Below are 16,503 nucleotides of genomic sequence, written 5' to 3' on the forward strand. Positions count from 1 at the left end.
TGGGAGAATAGGAGAGAGGAGAGCAGAGTTGGGTCCAGAGATTGTCCAGCAGGCAGTAGAGGTAGTAGTCAAGATCCGTGATAGGATGAGGACTGCTCAGAGCCGACAGAAGAGTTATGCCGATCAGCGGAGGAGAGAGTTAGAGTTTGCAGTGGGCGATCATGTCTTCGTGAGTGGCACCTATGAAGGGTGTCATGAGATTTGGAAGAAAGGGAAGCTCAGTCCGAGATTCATTGGACCGTTTGAGATCCTTGACAGAGTTGGGACGCTTGCTTATCGTGTGGCTCTTCCGCCGAATCTGGCCGGAGTACACAATGTCTTTCACGTCTCCATGCTGAGAAAGTATATGGCAAATCCTTCGCATGTGCTGAATTTCGAGCCGTTGCAGCTTACCGAACTTATCTTATGAGAGAGACCCGTGCAGATCCTAGACAGCAGGAGAAGAAGCTTCGGAACAAGTTGTTAAGCGAGTCAAAGTCAAATGGCTCAACCATTCAGAGGAGGAAGCTACGTGGGAGTCTGAGCCGGAGATGAGAGATCGATACCCGAGTTATTCGGAGTTCTAATTTCGAGGACGAAATTTCTTTTAAGGGGGGGAGGATTGTAGAACCCGTAAATCAGTAGACGTATAAGCCATGCATAATTCTAGATTTTTAAATTTAATTGACTTCATTGCATAATTATTTTAAATGCATTTGTTTGAAGTTAATTATTATTATTTCAGTTCAGTAGTTTGATTTTTAGCATTTCAGTTATTTCAGTGAGGCCGGACCGGAGTTGGAGTTTTGAGATAGAATTTAAGATTGAGAAATATTTCCAGAAGTTAATTTAGCTAGCAACTAAGTTCATTTAAGTTAGAAAGGGAGGTTTGAGGATTTAATTTAATTATTTGAGGTGATTAAGAAATGAACTCATTTAAGTTATTTAATTAAGGGGTTAGCTCACTAAATTAATTAAAGGATTAGTAAGGCTTTTAAGGGTTATTAAATTACTAGATAATCAATTTCCCCCTACCATTTATCATGCATTTTCGGCCACACCCCTAGAAGAACAAACTAGGACTTGCCAACTCACCTTTGACCCATTCTTGGTTGATTAGCATGCTAATTCTTTTAGCTATTTTTCCACCTTAATTAATTAATACTAGACCACTATCCTAACCCTTGTTTGGCATGATAAAATCGGCCACTATACTCTAGAATCACCCAGAGATCATTTGATAGCAATTCAAAATTCAAAATTCAAATGCATGAAGACTTGGTCTTGATATGATCCTTATATCTTGCACCATGCTCCTCACCCCTCATAACCACTCCATCACACTCCCTCCCCACCGAAATCAGACCCCTTTTCAGTAGAAAAAACGTGAATAATAGCTAGGGAGAAAGGGAGAAAAAATCGAGAACTAGAAAGAACAAGAGAAGCGCTCCATCCTCCGTGCCGCGTCGTCGTCGTTTTCGTTTTCTTTCGAAACGAAACCAGGCATGTCTAGATTCTTTCTAAACCTCAATCAAGTCATATTATCATTTATTTTTCAGTACATGATCATGTTTATTCAAGCAAAAACCGAGATACATGTCAAGACATTTTGAAACAACACATGCAGAATTTTTGATATTCCTTGGCAAGCTTCACGTTTTTCTTGGTTTGTGAGTTTCAGGTGATTGGTTCGACTCCAGGCTCCCAAGGCGACTCCTAGACATGTAATAGGATGCATTAGGACCATGTTGGCCTATTCATTCAGCCCCCATGCTTGCTGGAAAACCGAAATGACAGCAAGTTTCCCATAGGCGCAGATTGGTGTTCGAAATTTCAGTTTTTGTGTCAAGGGGTTTGGATCTGATCTTGGCTGCCCTAATGGATCTTAGCCATGGTTGGATCACTTCCCTAGCATGACTAAGACGTGACTAAGTCACCCTTTTGGTGGCTTGGTCCATGGTTCATCGGTTTTTAAATAATCAACAAGAACAGCCCCTTTCCCCATTCGGCTTCTTCATTGGTTCAGCATATGGTTTCGGTTTTTGGTTGCTTGGTATGGATCTTGGTTGGCCTATGTCCCATAGCCACGGTTCATACCATGCCCCTTTATGTCTAGATCGTGCCATGGTCAATCAAATGGCCACTGGAACGACGCAAGACATCGATCTAAGCAAAACACTACACACGCATGCACGTTGGCTCTCGGTTAGACCCTTCGGTTGAGTTTTGGTATGATGCAGATTGTGGCTGGCCTAGGGCCCTTAGCCATGGTTCAAATATTCCTTGGGATGGTTGTAAGAGTCTCTAATCGGTGGTTCACGCCCCAATGGCCGGTAGTCTCTAAAACAACACAAGTTACACGGGTGTGCAGCTGCTGGAAATTTACAGCAAGTTGCTGTGTCGTTTAGAAGGCTCGTTTGAGTTCTTGGTTGGCTTGTAGCCCATGGCCTTGGACTGGACAGTGCCTCATTGAGTTGGGAAGGTCATGTTTTTGACCGTTCGTGATTCGGATCATTTTTGAGGTCGTACGAGAATTTACGGTGCGATGTGCCAAATTGACTCTCGAAAGAGCGTTTCGTGTTTTGGCCTCCATTTCACCTAGATTTCGACCCTATCATTTTAGGAGCATTATTTTATGATTTTTCAGCGTATTTTAATCATGACTATACGTCAGTTCGGTGTCGGTTCAGGTTGGCTCGGAGTCATGATTAAATGCGAAGTCATTAGGCATCATAGTCGCATCTTTTGAACGTAAATTGCATAGTTGGTCAAGTTTAAGCTATTGCATATTTTTCATGGCACAGTTAGGTTGCAGCGAGCCTGGGGACGATCCAATCCAATCCAGTTGGTAAAATTTACAGGATTTTTCATTACGTCAGTTAATTATATTACGTGCATGAAAACAGAAAATGATATTTTTTTTTGAGATTTATGCGATATGGCTTGTGGTTCATTCACTATGTGGGAGTGTTATTTTATACGGTCGCCAGTGACCAATCAGTTCAGTATGGTACCACCCGGTCGCCAGTGACCGGCCAGCTCAGTTCAGTTTCAGCCTCCCCGGTAGCCAGTTACCGATCAGTTCAGCTTAGTGCAGTGGCCACAGGCGTAAAACATAATCTCGACAGAAAATTTTATCAGTTATTTCAGTACAGGCTCCAAGGAGCAAACATTTTTACTGTGATTATAGTTCAGTTATGCACGTATTATAATTGCTCAGTACAGATTATTTTCAGTTTGCCTCAGGACAGGATATGTTAACTCATATTTTAAATTCAGATTTTTTTACTCGTTACCTGCGATATATGCATGCTGAGTCTTTAGGCTCACTAGACTTGATTGTTGTAGGTACTGATGAGGCCAGGACCGAGGGCGGGGACCAGTGAGCCAGCTTGGGTCGACAGTAGTTGCACCCGAGGACCTCAGAGCAGCAGTTGTTTTTATCCCGCAAACATTTTTATCAGTCGTTGGATAATTTTTAAATTGTGATTTTTGGCAAACTTTATTTTCTTCCGTTGCAATATTTTGAAATATTGAACTTGATTCACCAGTGATTTTATGAATGAGGCCACTTAAGTTCTTTTAAAAAGAAAATTTTTAATTCTCCGCAAATTTTCAAGCAAGGAGTTTTTGGCCCTTTACAATTTGCACCTATCATGTGTATTGGTTTGATAAAAGAACTCTTGAATGAATTAGCCTGTAAACTTGCAGGCACTTATATAGAGTCTCAGGAAGCTGAAGAGACGGCAATTTGGTTACACGAATACCAAGATTCATCCCTCTTGTCCTCAGATATCACATCTCAGCACTTATTGGTTGCATTTATCGAGGGGGAACAGTCTTTTAGTCAGACTAAGATTTTATCTTTTTCCGAAAACAGATAGAATGTCTGTCCTCTTGATAAAACAACAAGTCTACTGGTTTTATCAAAGCGCTCAATTATTTCAGTACTTTAAAACTTCCAGTAGACGTTATCATAAAACGACAACTTCTCTTCTGATTATTTCAAAAGTAACCGCTTGGACAGCCCGCCCTTATCACTAAATTTCAAAATTTTAAAAAAAATCATTAGTCTATCTGACACGTTTTGAATTTTTTTATAAAATAATAACTCAACCGTAAACATATTGACACGTGTCCTTGTGTTTACAATGACGGCTGTAAATTTTCTTTTGAATATTAACTGCCTTTGTTTCTTCTATTCATTTTTTTTTACGTTTCCAGAATCTTATTCTCTAACTACTGTTTCTTTTGAAATCGTGCTTACTCAATCTCTTTGAAGTTACTTTCTTTAAAGGAAACAAATGGCCGGAGCTTACACCCTAAATGCTTACCAGGTTAACTTCTCCTCCGTCCTTACCATCAAGGATGAGAATCTTCTGAAGATGTTTCAAGCCTTAGAAAAATCAGGACTCCGAAAATTCTTGGAAGCACCTGCTACGATATACAAAACTGCTCTTCTGGATTTCTATGCTAAGGCAACTATTCAAGAAGGAAAGATCATTCACTCTCAAGGAGTCGCATCCATCTCCATTGATGCAGCACTATTGGGATCAACCTTCTTCCTCCCATGTTCAGGTACTTCTGAACTCTTCGATATTTCTAAGCAAGAGATGTCTACTGCTCTCAGCACCTTCTCAGCTTCTGGAGAAGATTTGTCTCCATCTTGCTTCAAGAAGCTTCTAAAAATAGAGTATCAAGTGCTTGCTGACATTGTGGTAAAGGCCTTATTGGTCAAAGCTGGCACATTTGATAAGCTGACTAAGGAGAAAGTCCAAGTGATGGTTGCCATCACTTCAGAAATTAAAAAGATTGGAGTCACTTCTGGTTTTCGAATAATGAAGACATGGTTTCAAGGAAAAGCACTGGATTTGCTGTTCAGATCAGCATAATGCTAAAAGATGCTGGTTTTTCTTTTACAAGTGAACAGGATGCTGTTTCCGTGACAATGATTGATGCTGAAAATACACTTGCTTTAAGACCCAAGCCAACTGTGGCTGAATTTGTTGCTTAGAAAAATGAGATTGGAGACACTATTTCTAAGGATCAAGGATTTCAAAAGAAGATTAAAAGAAAGAGAGTGGTTATCTCTACTGATTCTGACAAAACAGAGTCCGAGGAGTCTACTGCGCCCATTCAACCATCTCTGCCCCCTACTCCCAGCAAAAAGAAAGCTCGAACTGCTCTTCGGATCAAGAAGACAGCAGCAATCTCTGAATTAAAAGTTGTTCCTTTGAGGCAAGTGTTCCCAAAAGTTGTTCCCTCTGCTCGACCAACTGTCTCTGTCTCTACACCAATCACTACTGTTGTTATTCCAACAACATCTACTGCGTCAACTTTTAGACCCGTGTCTGGAATTGTCTTTCGAGAATCTACTGCAGGTCTTCTGCGTTTCGACCGGTGCCGACTATACCTGTTTCAGAAAAGGGAAAAGAGAAACTTGTGGAACAACCAAATTTTCAAACTAACCAATCATCTGTCTCGACTGGTGTTGATCTTCATCTCGAAGAAATCTAAAATTTTGCAAATGAGGAAATAGAGTTATTTGATGAATGGCACAAGGTCAGGGTATTTCATCCCCTCACCTTTTTCAAAACTAAGGGTTCGTTTGGACGAATAGTAAGGCATGAGTTAAAGGTCTTTTATCTTGCAAAGACAGAGAATGTGATTGAAGCGATGCGCCGTCGGAGCTTCATTGTTGAGCGGAATAAACGAAACAAACTGGACTCAATCTTAAAGACTCTTAAGTCCAATTTTGATGGATTAATCCCAACTGCTGCTCACGATCAAGAAGTGATCCTTGTACTGACAGAACGTCTGAGAATAATGGATGAGCAACTCAGTGCTCAAGAACAAAAGTTTGGAGAGATTGAATCGTATTCAATAGGCCTTATTCCGGATCTTGCTCAGATTCAGTCAGTTGAGGAACAATCTATAGCTATTCTAGAAGCTATAATTTCCAGTACTCCTGCATTTTCCAAAGTGCCTATTCCGTCCTCTTCACTTGTATCTGTTCGTGAATTGGCTTCAGTCGAGGAAGTCATTCAATCTATCACTCGGGACTCCCCTGCGGTATCGGTTACCGTTCCAGCTGATGATTCTGGCCACCCAACCATCCAACCAGCAGAACCAACTCAGGAAGAATCGCATGCTGACCAGTCTCCTTCCTTGCCGAATTTGGCGATTTTCTCTACTGAACATCAAGAGGAGATGGTCCTGATTTTGAATGATTCGATTCAACCCGATCAACAATTGAACGCCATGCCAGTAGTTCAACCAGCAGAAAGCACACTTCCTACACCTTCTACTATTTTTGAACCTGCTGTTGTTGAACCCGTGGCTGCTGAACAATCTGCTGGTCAGGAAGGCCTCACTACTGCATTATCTACTGCTCTCATTCCCACTTTTTCTGCTCAAGCAGAAGCTCAATCCTCTACTGCATTGGCATTATCCACAATTCCCGAACTGCTTGTAATGATCAAATTGAAGAAATGAAGCGTCGTATGCGTGAAAGAACTCCGTCACCAGAACCATTCGATATCGAACATGAGATAAATATTTTACTGAATAATCTCAACAATCTCCGATGTAGTTCGGAAGCTATCTCATGAACATGTTGCAGAAGTCAGTGGTTCTAAGTTCTTTTAAGACCGCATTACAAGGGAAATCTTCAACACGGCAGAATCTATGAACAGGATGCATGCTGAAACCATTGCTTTCAGACAAACAATTTCCAAAGGATACGGTACCTTAGTGCTTGGTCAGAATGATATGTTGCAACGTCTCACTGATCATGATGCACTTATCCGTTCGTTCTCTAACACCATGGAATCTTTGGATGCCAAGATTGAGTCCCAATCTCAATCTCTCACTACTTTTCATGACCGAGTTTCTACTCAGGCTCCTTATCTGGAAATGATTATAAATGGGCTTCAAAACTTGTCTGGACGCATGGATGACTTAATTGCTCGGGTCATTGCCAATGATGCCAAAAAGGGAGAAGAAGAACAAAGAGAAAGAGTTCTAACAGAAGAAGAACAAAGGAGAAACAGAGACAACGCAGAATCTTCAGTCAGACAAAGAGCCCAAGATGACCAGAATGAAGAATCATTTACAGGGATATGAAACCAATAATTAAAATTCGTGTTAAAACTCCTACTGCTTTCTTATATTTATGTTTCGCATTTATCTTATCTTTATTATCGTTCTAACATTATCTAGGTTTTGGCATCACCACAAAGAGGGAAATTGTTAGATCTAAATTTATTGTGGCGATGAAAATCAAAACCAGTAGATTACTCGTTAAAACAGTAGATAACTGAAAAGCAGAATCAGTAGCGGAGAAAAGCAGAAGAAGTACCTAAATGGATATAGAATCAGAAGCAGAAGAAAGGACTTTATTAGACTCGACATCTTAACGTTATCAGCTTTAAATGTTACCGTTCCCTTTTTCTAGTACAAGTATTAATTGCAGCATTAATCACTGTACGAAGTCATTTATTCACTTTGCCGATTTTAGTATAAAACAGGGACTGATTGTTTTATAGCTTTTCTGCAGGAACCTATTTCGGTAATAAAGCTGACTCTATCAGAAGTCAGAAGACAGTTTCTGATTAAAAAAGTTGAACTCAGTCACCTATATATATGGAAAAAACCCATATAGAAGACAGTGCGAAACATCTCTCAAAATCCATCTGTATTTCACAAACCGAGAAACCACGAATCCTTGATATCTTCAAGTTCAACATAAAGAAAGTAGCACACGCTTCATAGCAGATATCTGTTTATTGAGATCATTTTGTGCTACTGTTTCTTACACTCTTCACAATTATTCACTACACTCATATTTTATCAAGAAGAGTTTGTAATCTGAAAAGAGTCTTTTTCAGAACTTTGTTGTATCGTATTTTCACTGTGTTGAGTAACTAAGAGTTTCAGTAGGCAAAGGGTAAGTCCTGCTGAAGTGGGTGTGTACAAGAGTTGTACTGTAAAATCCAAAGTCTTTTAGTGATACCTTCTGAAAACAGAAGAAGGGGAGACGTAAAATACTTTATTTTCGAACTTCCATAAACAACTGCTGTCTACTGATATTACTATTTTCATTCACTCCATCAGATTGTTTCCGCACTTAATATTGTAATCTGTTGAAAGTATTCACGACAAGATAAGCTACTATCCCTAACAGGATTTTAGCACCTTCTTTATCCAAGAAAGAAAAGAAGAAATTGGAGAAGAGTTCATTCAGCCCCTCCCCCTCTAAACTCTTCCTCGATCCCCAACAAATATTAAAATTTTCATTATTTTCTCATCCATTTATTTTTCCTTTATTTGTACTTTTTAAAAAACATATTTTTTTTATTGCTAACAATAGTTAAAAATCAAAATTATTAATATCGTTCATTTTATTTTTGGAGTTTCAGTTACGAAAACTCATAAATTTTAAATTATATTTATTAAAAATTATTACACTGCATAATAAAAAAATTATAATATTTTATTGATCTATAAATTGAAAATAATATACCATTTTATTGATATAAATTGAAAATAATATTTATTTTTAATAAATAAAATTAAATTTTTTATTAATTATTTTATAACATTTGATAGTTAATTATTCATGATATTTTCATTAACTTGAATGATATATATATATGTGTGTGTGTGTGTGATTGATACATAATTTTAGAATTTTATCAACACACATATATAAGAATAACTATAATAAATTAAATATATTAAATTTTATAAAGTTACCCTAATTACAAATATTTTAACATACTTATTATTTATTTTCAGGTACAAATAATTGTCTTGTTGTTTTTTTTTTTGGTTTGACATATTGTCAAAAACAAAATTGATATATTTTTATACGAATATTTATTTAAAATGAATGAAATTATTTTAGGTTTGATTATTTACTAATATTGAAAATTATTGTTATGTATTTTTAAAAAATATTAATTATTTAAATAAACATGTTGAATTGAATAATTGAAGTTTAATTGCAATAAATTTAGTACTGAGTTATTTATTGTCTTTTGTAAAATCAATATGTAAAAAATTATTATATTGAGAGAGAGAAATATTTGAAATAAATAAAAAGTTATTCAAGTTCAATTGTTAGTTCAAATAAATTTAAAAAAAATCCTAATAATAAATTACAAAATCCATAGGTTCTATGAAAAAATATACAAATGTCAATAAAAGTCATGCAAATAAATCTACAATATTCTGTTAAAATCTTTAAAAATCTGTGAGATTCTTCAATATTAAGTCGAAATCTATCAACTCCACAAAAGTCTGTTATTTAGAAAAATCAGCAATCTCTGCAACGAATACACCTCATGAGAGTAGACTAATACCCATGCAAGTTCATAACAGAATATACTGGAAATCGAACTACCACATGCTTCTCAAGTTCATTCTCCTTTGTTCATGCAAGACCCTGCACATGGTGATACCTCTTTTGACTATCCAAACAAATATAATATGAAAATACTGCATCAATCTCTGTTCCATTTATAGAAAGTGATCTCCAGTCTTCGAGCAGATCAGATGGCTTCAAATTTGGATCTTAGGTTGTTCAATACCAAAATCAATTCTGAAATCGGTGAAGTACTCAGAGTTTTCAATGACCATTTTGGACAAGTGGAATGTATTAAGATAACTCAAATTCTTTATGTTGCTGATATTACACTCCGAATTTACCACGCCCGAGCTGCCTTGTCTATGCAAATTGAAGTTTTGGCATCCAACTAAGTACAAGTGGTCAATTTTCTTCCAGCCTTGAAAAAGTGATGCCAAAAAGAGGAAAAAACCCAAGGATCCAGAAAAATCGAAGATAAGACAAGTCATCTGCTATGCCTTCCTCTTGTTAGCACAAGAAAACACCTGGTAGTGGTGGTCATGGCAGTTCGGGCAGTGGTCATGGTAATTCAAGCAGTGGATTAGAACAAGCCATTCTTTGCATGAACTATTCAGAAGATAGAATTTAATTGATTTATGAACCTTTTGTTTATGAACTGTTTTTTATTAACTCCTAATACATTTTAGTTCATATATGAAAGTTTGGTTTCTTTTTAATACCTGCATTTCTGCTCGGTTTTGACATGACCAAAAGTGATAAATTGTTAAGATAAGATTTGAAGTTAACTTTTTGTGATTATGAACTGAATTGAACTGATCTGGCTTAATAGAACTAATAAACGCATATCTCTCAAAGAACTTATATGATCATAAGTATTAAAATGATATGATGATCCCTATCAAGAACTTATCTGATAAGCTTACAAACATAATGGTAATGATCTGAACTGAGCCAAATTATTTTGTGCTTACCATCAGCTTATCTAAAGACATTCTCTGAGTGAAACATTCAATTATATTTTGAGCTTTTTTTATTGATCAACAAGGACATACATTCTCTCTCCGTATTAACGGAATAAAATATTTTTTTGTTTCATCGAGCTAGTGTCCAAAAGAATTTAATTGTCAAGTACTATACTTGGAAAGATAACAAAGACATGTGGCACTCTCTGAAATATTGTTGGGCATCCGGTACATTTATGAGTACCATTCATATTTATTGATGTTGTGACCATTATCTATATAAGGGAATGCATTAGAAATTTCACAAGAATTTTTTGCATCTCTGAATTTTGCACGCTATCCAGCACTTCTGAATCTATATCAGCGTCTCTTAAAAACTTATTTCAAGATGATTTACAAAAGCTAAAAAATTGTATCAGATTGTTTTAAGGATCATTAAGTGCTCCTTTTTTTCTCACTTATCATTTACTTACACGAGCTATAGTTTATTGTGATAATTATCATAACTACCGGAAAAATGTTTATGAATAGATTGAGTTGTTTGAATATTTTCGGGACTTTCAGCTCAATATGGTTGGTGAACTAAGCAGAAGTGGATTTGTACAAAAAATTGTAATGGTCAAATCTTTTTTGTGGAATCCCTATGGAAACAGAAGAAAAAAAGACGTAGAAAATTTGTCTGCGAACATCCATAAACAAACTTTCGTTTATTTTTACTTTTAATCATTTATTTACTTGGTGTGATCATATTTGCGTATCTTTTTCACTTTTATACATAGAGTTGTTTTCCGCACTTATCTATTAGTTTCTTTACATACTTAATTTGATCGGAAAATTCACATGAGATGCTTACATAGCTTAAGTTTGCAAAATCTATTTGTTTATTTTAAGGAGTTTATTCACTCTTTTTTAAAATCATTTTCGATCCTAACAAAAGTTATTTTCCTAAATTTTTTGTACGAAATATAAATCAAGAAAATGAATATTAATCCATTAAATTTAAATCAATGGTTTATATATTTCTTTGATCCATGTCCGAAGATATGTATCAAGAAAAAAGATAATGGTTTTGCATCTGTTGAACTTCAGAACTTCAATAGTGTAAGAAATAGTGTTCGACAGATGTGGTTAAGTATATCAACCGTAGTGTAAAATTGTAAATTTGTATTTTATCAGATTTAAGTGTTGTGTCAAATGTTACAACATTTAAGACAACATGCAGCAGAATATTATATTTTGTAACACAAATTCACTTTAAATAAATAGATGGACAAATTTAATTTGTACAAGTATAAATATTTGTGCGGTGCCTTATGGCAAAAATTAATCACTAGAAAACCAAACTCTTTACAAAAATCTATCACTAGTGATTATGACTAAATCAATTTCCTCAACATGTTGAGAAAATAAAAGCTTTCTAAAACAACCGACAATAATAAAACATCAACTAAGAAGCAAAAAACGTGATGCCAAAAGAGGAGCCACGAAAATGCTCTTCAGCCAACTTCGTTACGGATGTTGTCTGCAGATGTCCCCAACATTCAAGGCAACACGCGATCACCACTCTTCAAAATAGCACGATCCTTGATGACTTATTTCTCTGATATTCACGACGTGCACAAGTGCGTATATGTATGTTTGTGAGGGAAGAAGCCTTTTACCAATGTCCTTGATCTCTTATTTATAGGTGTAGACTTTTTCTCTTCAAGAAAACCTATTGCACAAGGAAAGTAAGAGTTTAATTAGAAATAAACTCTTAATATCATATCTCATTAAATCATTATCATAAATAGCATATCTAATATATATATGCTTAATATCTCATTATCTTAGAAAGGCAAAATCTCACAAGATATTATCTGAAATCAAAATTAACAAGGAAAAACTAATATTAGGAAAATCATTTAAATATTAGGAATTAAATCAATTAAATTCGGAATCATTATTTCCCTTCAAATAGGAATGGTCTCACATGGACATTATAAAAAATCATATTCAGGAGTATTTATATTTATTCCCAGGTTAATTCAAGAGTGTTTTAGTCCATTCCAACATTTGTGCATGCCCATGGCTAAAAAATAATTATTTATGTTATAATTGGTTTCATAATAGTATTTTTTTTATTCTAAGTTTAGATGGTCGATAATAGATTTAAGTTTGTTATGATCGGAAGATTGATTAGAGAGAAGTAAATAAATAATCTCAATGAAATCTTTAAATAATTCGGTTGGATTTGCAACACTTGAATTTTAATTATTTTTAGTTGTGTTTCAATGAACCAGCGGTACTATAACTGAGCGAAAATAGACTCATTGAATTGGTTTAAACAATATAAACGGTTTGGCTCGAAAACAATTAGTCTAGATAAACTGAAATAAAATGTACAACATAATTTTTTTATGGATGCTAAGAGATTGAATAACTCTTACGCCATCTTTTCTTTCATTTCCGAAAGGATATCACTAGAAAACTTTTGTTGATTACAAATACTTTGCAACAACCTAATTCATCAGGACTAATATCTGGCTACAAAAACTCCTAGCTAACTCAAGGCCTAAATAATTTGATCGGTAAGATTCTTACTGTCAGTTATATGTATTTTTTAACAAAATAAACTTAGCACAATTGATCCTTAATGATTTGATATAAACATTAAGTATGTGTTTCACAATATGCTTAATCAGTTAGGCTCTAAAAACATAATATTCAAGATGTACAAGGCTCGTGTAAAGAATGTAGATTCTGAAACTCCATGCAACTGATCTATTTATAGACAAAGATGTAACAGTAGAATTTTTTTAATCGAATACCCCTTTCAGATATAATAATAATTGCGCCACATCGTCCTTTTGGACAAGGTTCACTCTTGTAGTGCGCATGAAATCTTACACTTAACGCTGTGTTTGGTTTGCAGAATTAAGTAGGATATATTATTTTATCACACTTTATCTAATGTTTGGTACGATTTTTATTTAACGAACTCAATTCCTCCTATGAATGATTAGGTTGTATTAGATGTGATTAAATAATAACTTCTTCCCTCCTAGGATTATTTATCCTTCCTCTTATCCCTACCCTCTTTCCAATTTTTCCCTTTCTCTTTCACAACGCCGGACCACCTCCGCTGCGGGACCGTCGTCGAGCCACCGCCGGACCGCCTTCGGACACCGCCGACCGCCGTCGGACTACCTCCATTGCTGGGCCGCCGCCGACCTCCTCCGGCCGCCTAACGCCGTGGGAATGCTTCCCAAAGCCGGCCGCCACCGATCGTCGGACCACCGCCTTTGACGCCGGTCGTCAGACCACCTCCGTTGCCAGGCCGTCGCCGGAGTAAAGAAGAAAAAATAAAGAAAAGGGCAATTTCGTCATTTCATCATAAAATTCAAAATTATCCCACAATTAAAAATCGTACCAAACATAATACTATTTTACATCATATATTACATTTCTATCACAATCATTTTTATTATCATTTACATACTAATCATTAGTTTATTTTATCCTCCTATCAAACGCAGCCTTAACGAATTAAAAAAATGTTATGGCATGGAGGATATTCCTATGATGCTTCCAGTTAGGCTCTTATCCTCAAAACAAAAGTTTTGGAAAATCTTCAGAGAATGTTCTTCGAAATTCCTAATTGATTCAGCATGATAGAGCAATTAGTAGACTTGTGAACCAGTAACCTTTAATATTCGATTGAGTTCAAGTAATCAGTTACGCTTGAGTTCAGTTCCCTTAATGTTCAGCCAGGCTTGGGAAAATGTTTACACGTGAATATTTAGTTTTTCCTTATGAATTCAGTCCTTCTAGCTCTTTTAATTGTTCATGTTAACTCAAGAACTTTTTGGTTAAATCACCAAAACTTAATTGGCCCAACAATTTCTCTCATTTTTATGATGAAAAAATTATGCTCAATAAATACGAAAAATTGAGTTCATATAAAAGCAATTTAATTAGAAGAAGTACAACGACGTTCCTGCTAAATTGAAACTGAAATTTTCAACAAAACTGAACTAAGCTCTATCTCTTGTGATGCTCTCTATGAGATCTTGAATGTTTTTCTTGAATCAGGTGAAGGCTTGCCTGATTCTGATGGTGGCTTGCTTGATTCAGAGGGCTTCCTAGAATCAGAAGGCCTGGAAAGGTTCTCTTTTCTGAGCAAATTCTCCGAAATATCTTTTTCTCACTTGTTGCTTCCCATTTTTCTGTCAGCACTGGGGGACTTCAAAATATCAAGGACAACAGTAAGTTGGGTACTTTCTGGTTTAATTCGATGCCACCTAAGGGGGCACTGCCCCTTTCCAATTATTTTTTGCCACGTGTCAATTAATTTTTATTATTATTTAACAAAAAAAACTCAACCATGGTTGTGTTTTTCAAATATTTGCTATTCTCTCAACCTGAGCCGTGTTTTTTTCATTTCAGAAATTTCAAAACCCTCTCTCTCCCGTATTCTCTCTCAAAACCTCTTTCAAAAACCTCGGAGTCCACCGTTCCTCTTTTACAGCACGGAAACGAGCTCCTCTAATTGAATCAGGCAAGATGAGGCTTTTCCTCGCACTGTACATTTGTTTTATATAATGGAGATATTTGTGTTTGTTTCAAGAAATGTGGGATTTGTTTCTTGTTATTTCTGTGAAATTGAAGATAATGGCTCGAAAATTTTCATTTCTCCGAAATTGTATGTTAAAGATACAAGGTGAACCGAAAAACTCACTGAAAATATGGAAACCAACTCTCAAGTCTAAACTCTTTGTGTGTGTGTGTGCGGTATGAGAGTGTATATCTGTGTGTGTATGTGCAGTATGAGAGTGTATATCTGTAACAAGTCTCTCAAGTCTAGACTCTTTGTGTGTGTGTATGTGCGGTATGAGAGTGTATATCTGTAAAACAAAAAAATAATTTGATTGTAACATGTGTGTATTCTTATATACATGTTTTCTGCAAAAAAATTTGTGTATCGATTGGAGGTGCTCGTTTTACTTAAATTGATGCTTGATTGGAGGTGCTCGTTTTACTTAAATTTGATTGCTCACACTTCCTTAAGTCTCACTGTTTCAATTTGCAGGTTATTATCAATCCATTTATTTGCTTAATTATTGACATATTTCCTTTTTAATTTTATCTACTGTATTATTTTCCGCTGCAGCCATCAGGTCCTTGATGCAATGAAGGATTCAACATTCTGCCCAATACTTATTCTGAAGATTTATTTATAAGATGTTCATTATATAAGATCTGATATGTATGTAGTGACTCTCTATTTTTTTGTTGCAGTAAAAAAAAACCCTTTGGCATACCATTATTTTAGTTTATGGTGAGCGCCTTCGTTATTTTAAATTTTTTTCTGTTAATTATATTAATTATTTAGTGTAAACTTTTTAATGTTCTTTATTTCTTCTTGTGATATAGGGGAAAACATATGTAGTTTTCATTGGGCGTAAACCTGGTGTATATGAGACTTGGGAAGAGGCACAAAACAAGTTAATAAATTTAGCGGTGCATCTCACATGTCATTTTCTTCTAGGGATGATGCATTAAAAGCTTTTGGTTCTTATATGGACAATCAAGTTGCAGCTTCTTCCTCTACTCCTAGTGTTGAAGGAACATCGTACGTACCTTCTAGTGCAAGTGCAAATGCAAGGGCAAGTGTCACTCAAGCTGAAAAAATAGTTAAATTGGAAGTTGCACTTGCAAATTTAGTAGAGATGACGGAGGAGATAAAAAACAAATTGAATCTCTGAAAATTAATAGTGATGATTAGATATTTTTTTGACAATACATTCTCCCATTTACATTAACCTTACAACTACTAGGATGGTTGTGTTTTTCTTCTATATACTGTATGGGGAAATCCCGATGTTATTTTCTCACTAAAATGTTTGTTCTCTTGCCTCTGATATGATTTATGTGATGAAATTACCACATGTTTGATTCTAAAATTTAGCTCCAATCAAAAGTCCAATCAGTTGGAGATGGGGTCAACGGATGAAGGTCTCAACTTTCATTTTGTTTAATACATTGCTAAACTTTTGTAGAGTTGTGAATTGGATTTAAACCTTTTTTTTATTAGCTGGAAATAGTTGGAAGAGTTGTGAATTGGATTTGTACCTTTCAAGCATCAATGCTAGTCACGGACACATATCAACAACTTCAAAAGCATTATAGCATTCTAACTGATCATGGATT

Source organism: Primulina tabacum, chromosome 10 (genome assembly GCF_025594145.1).
Source record: "Primulina tabacum isolate GXHZ01 chromosome 10, ASM2559414v2, whole genome shotgun sequence".
Classification (NCBI taxonomy): domain Eukaryota; kingdom Viridiplantae; phylum Streptophyta; class Magnoliopsida; order Lamiales; family Gesneriaceae; genus Primulina; species Primulina tabacum.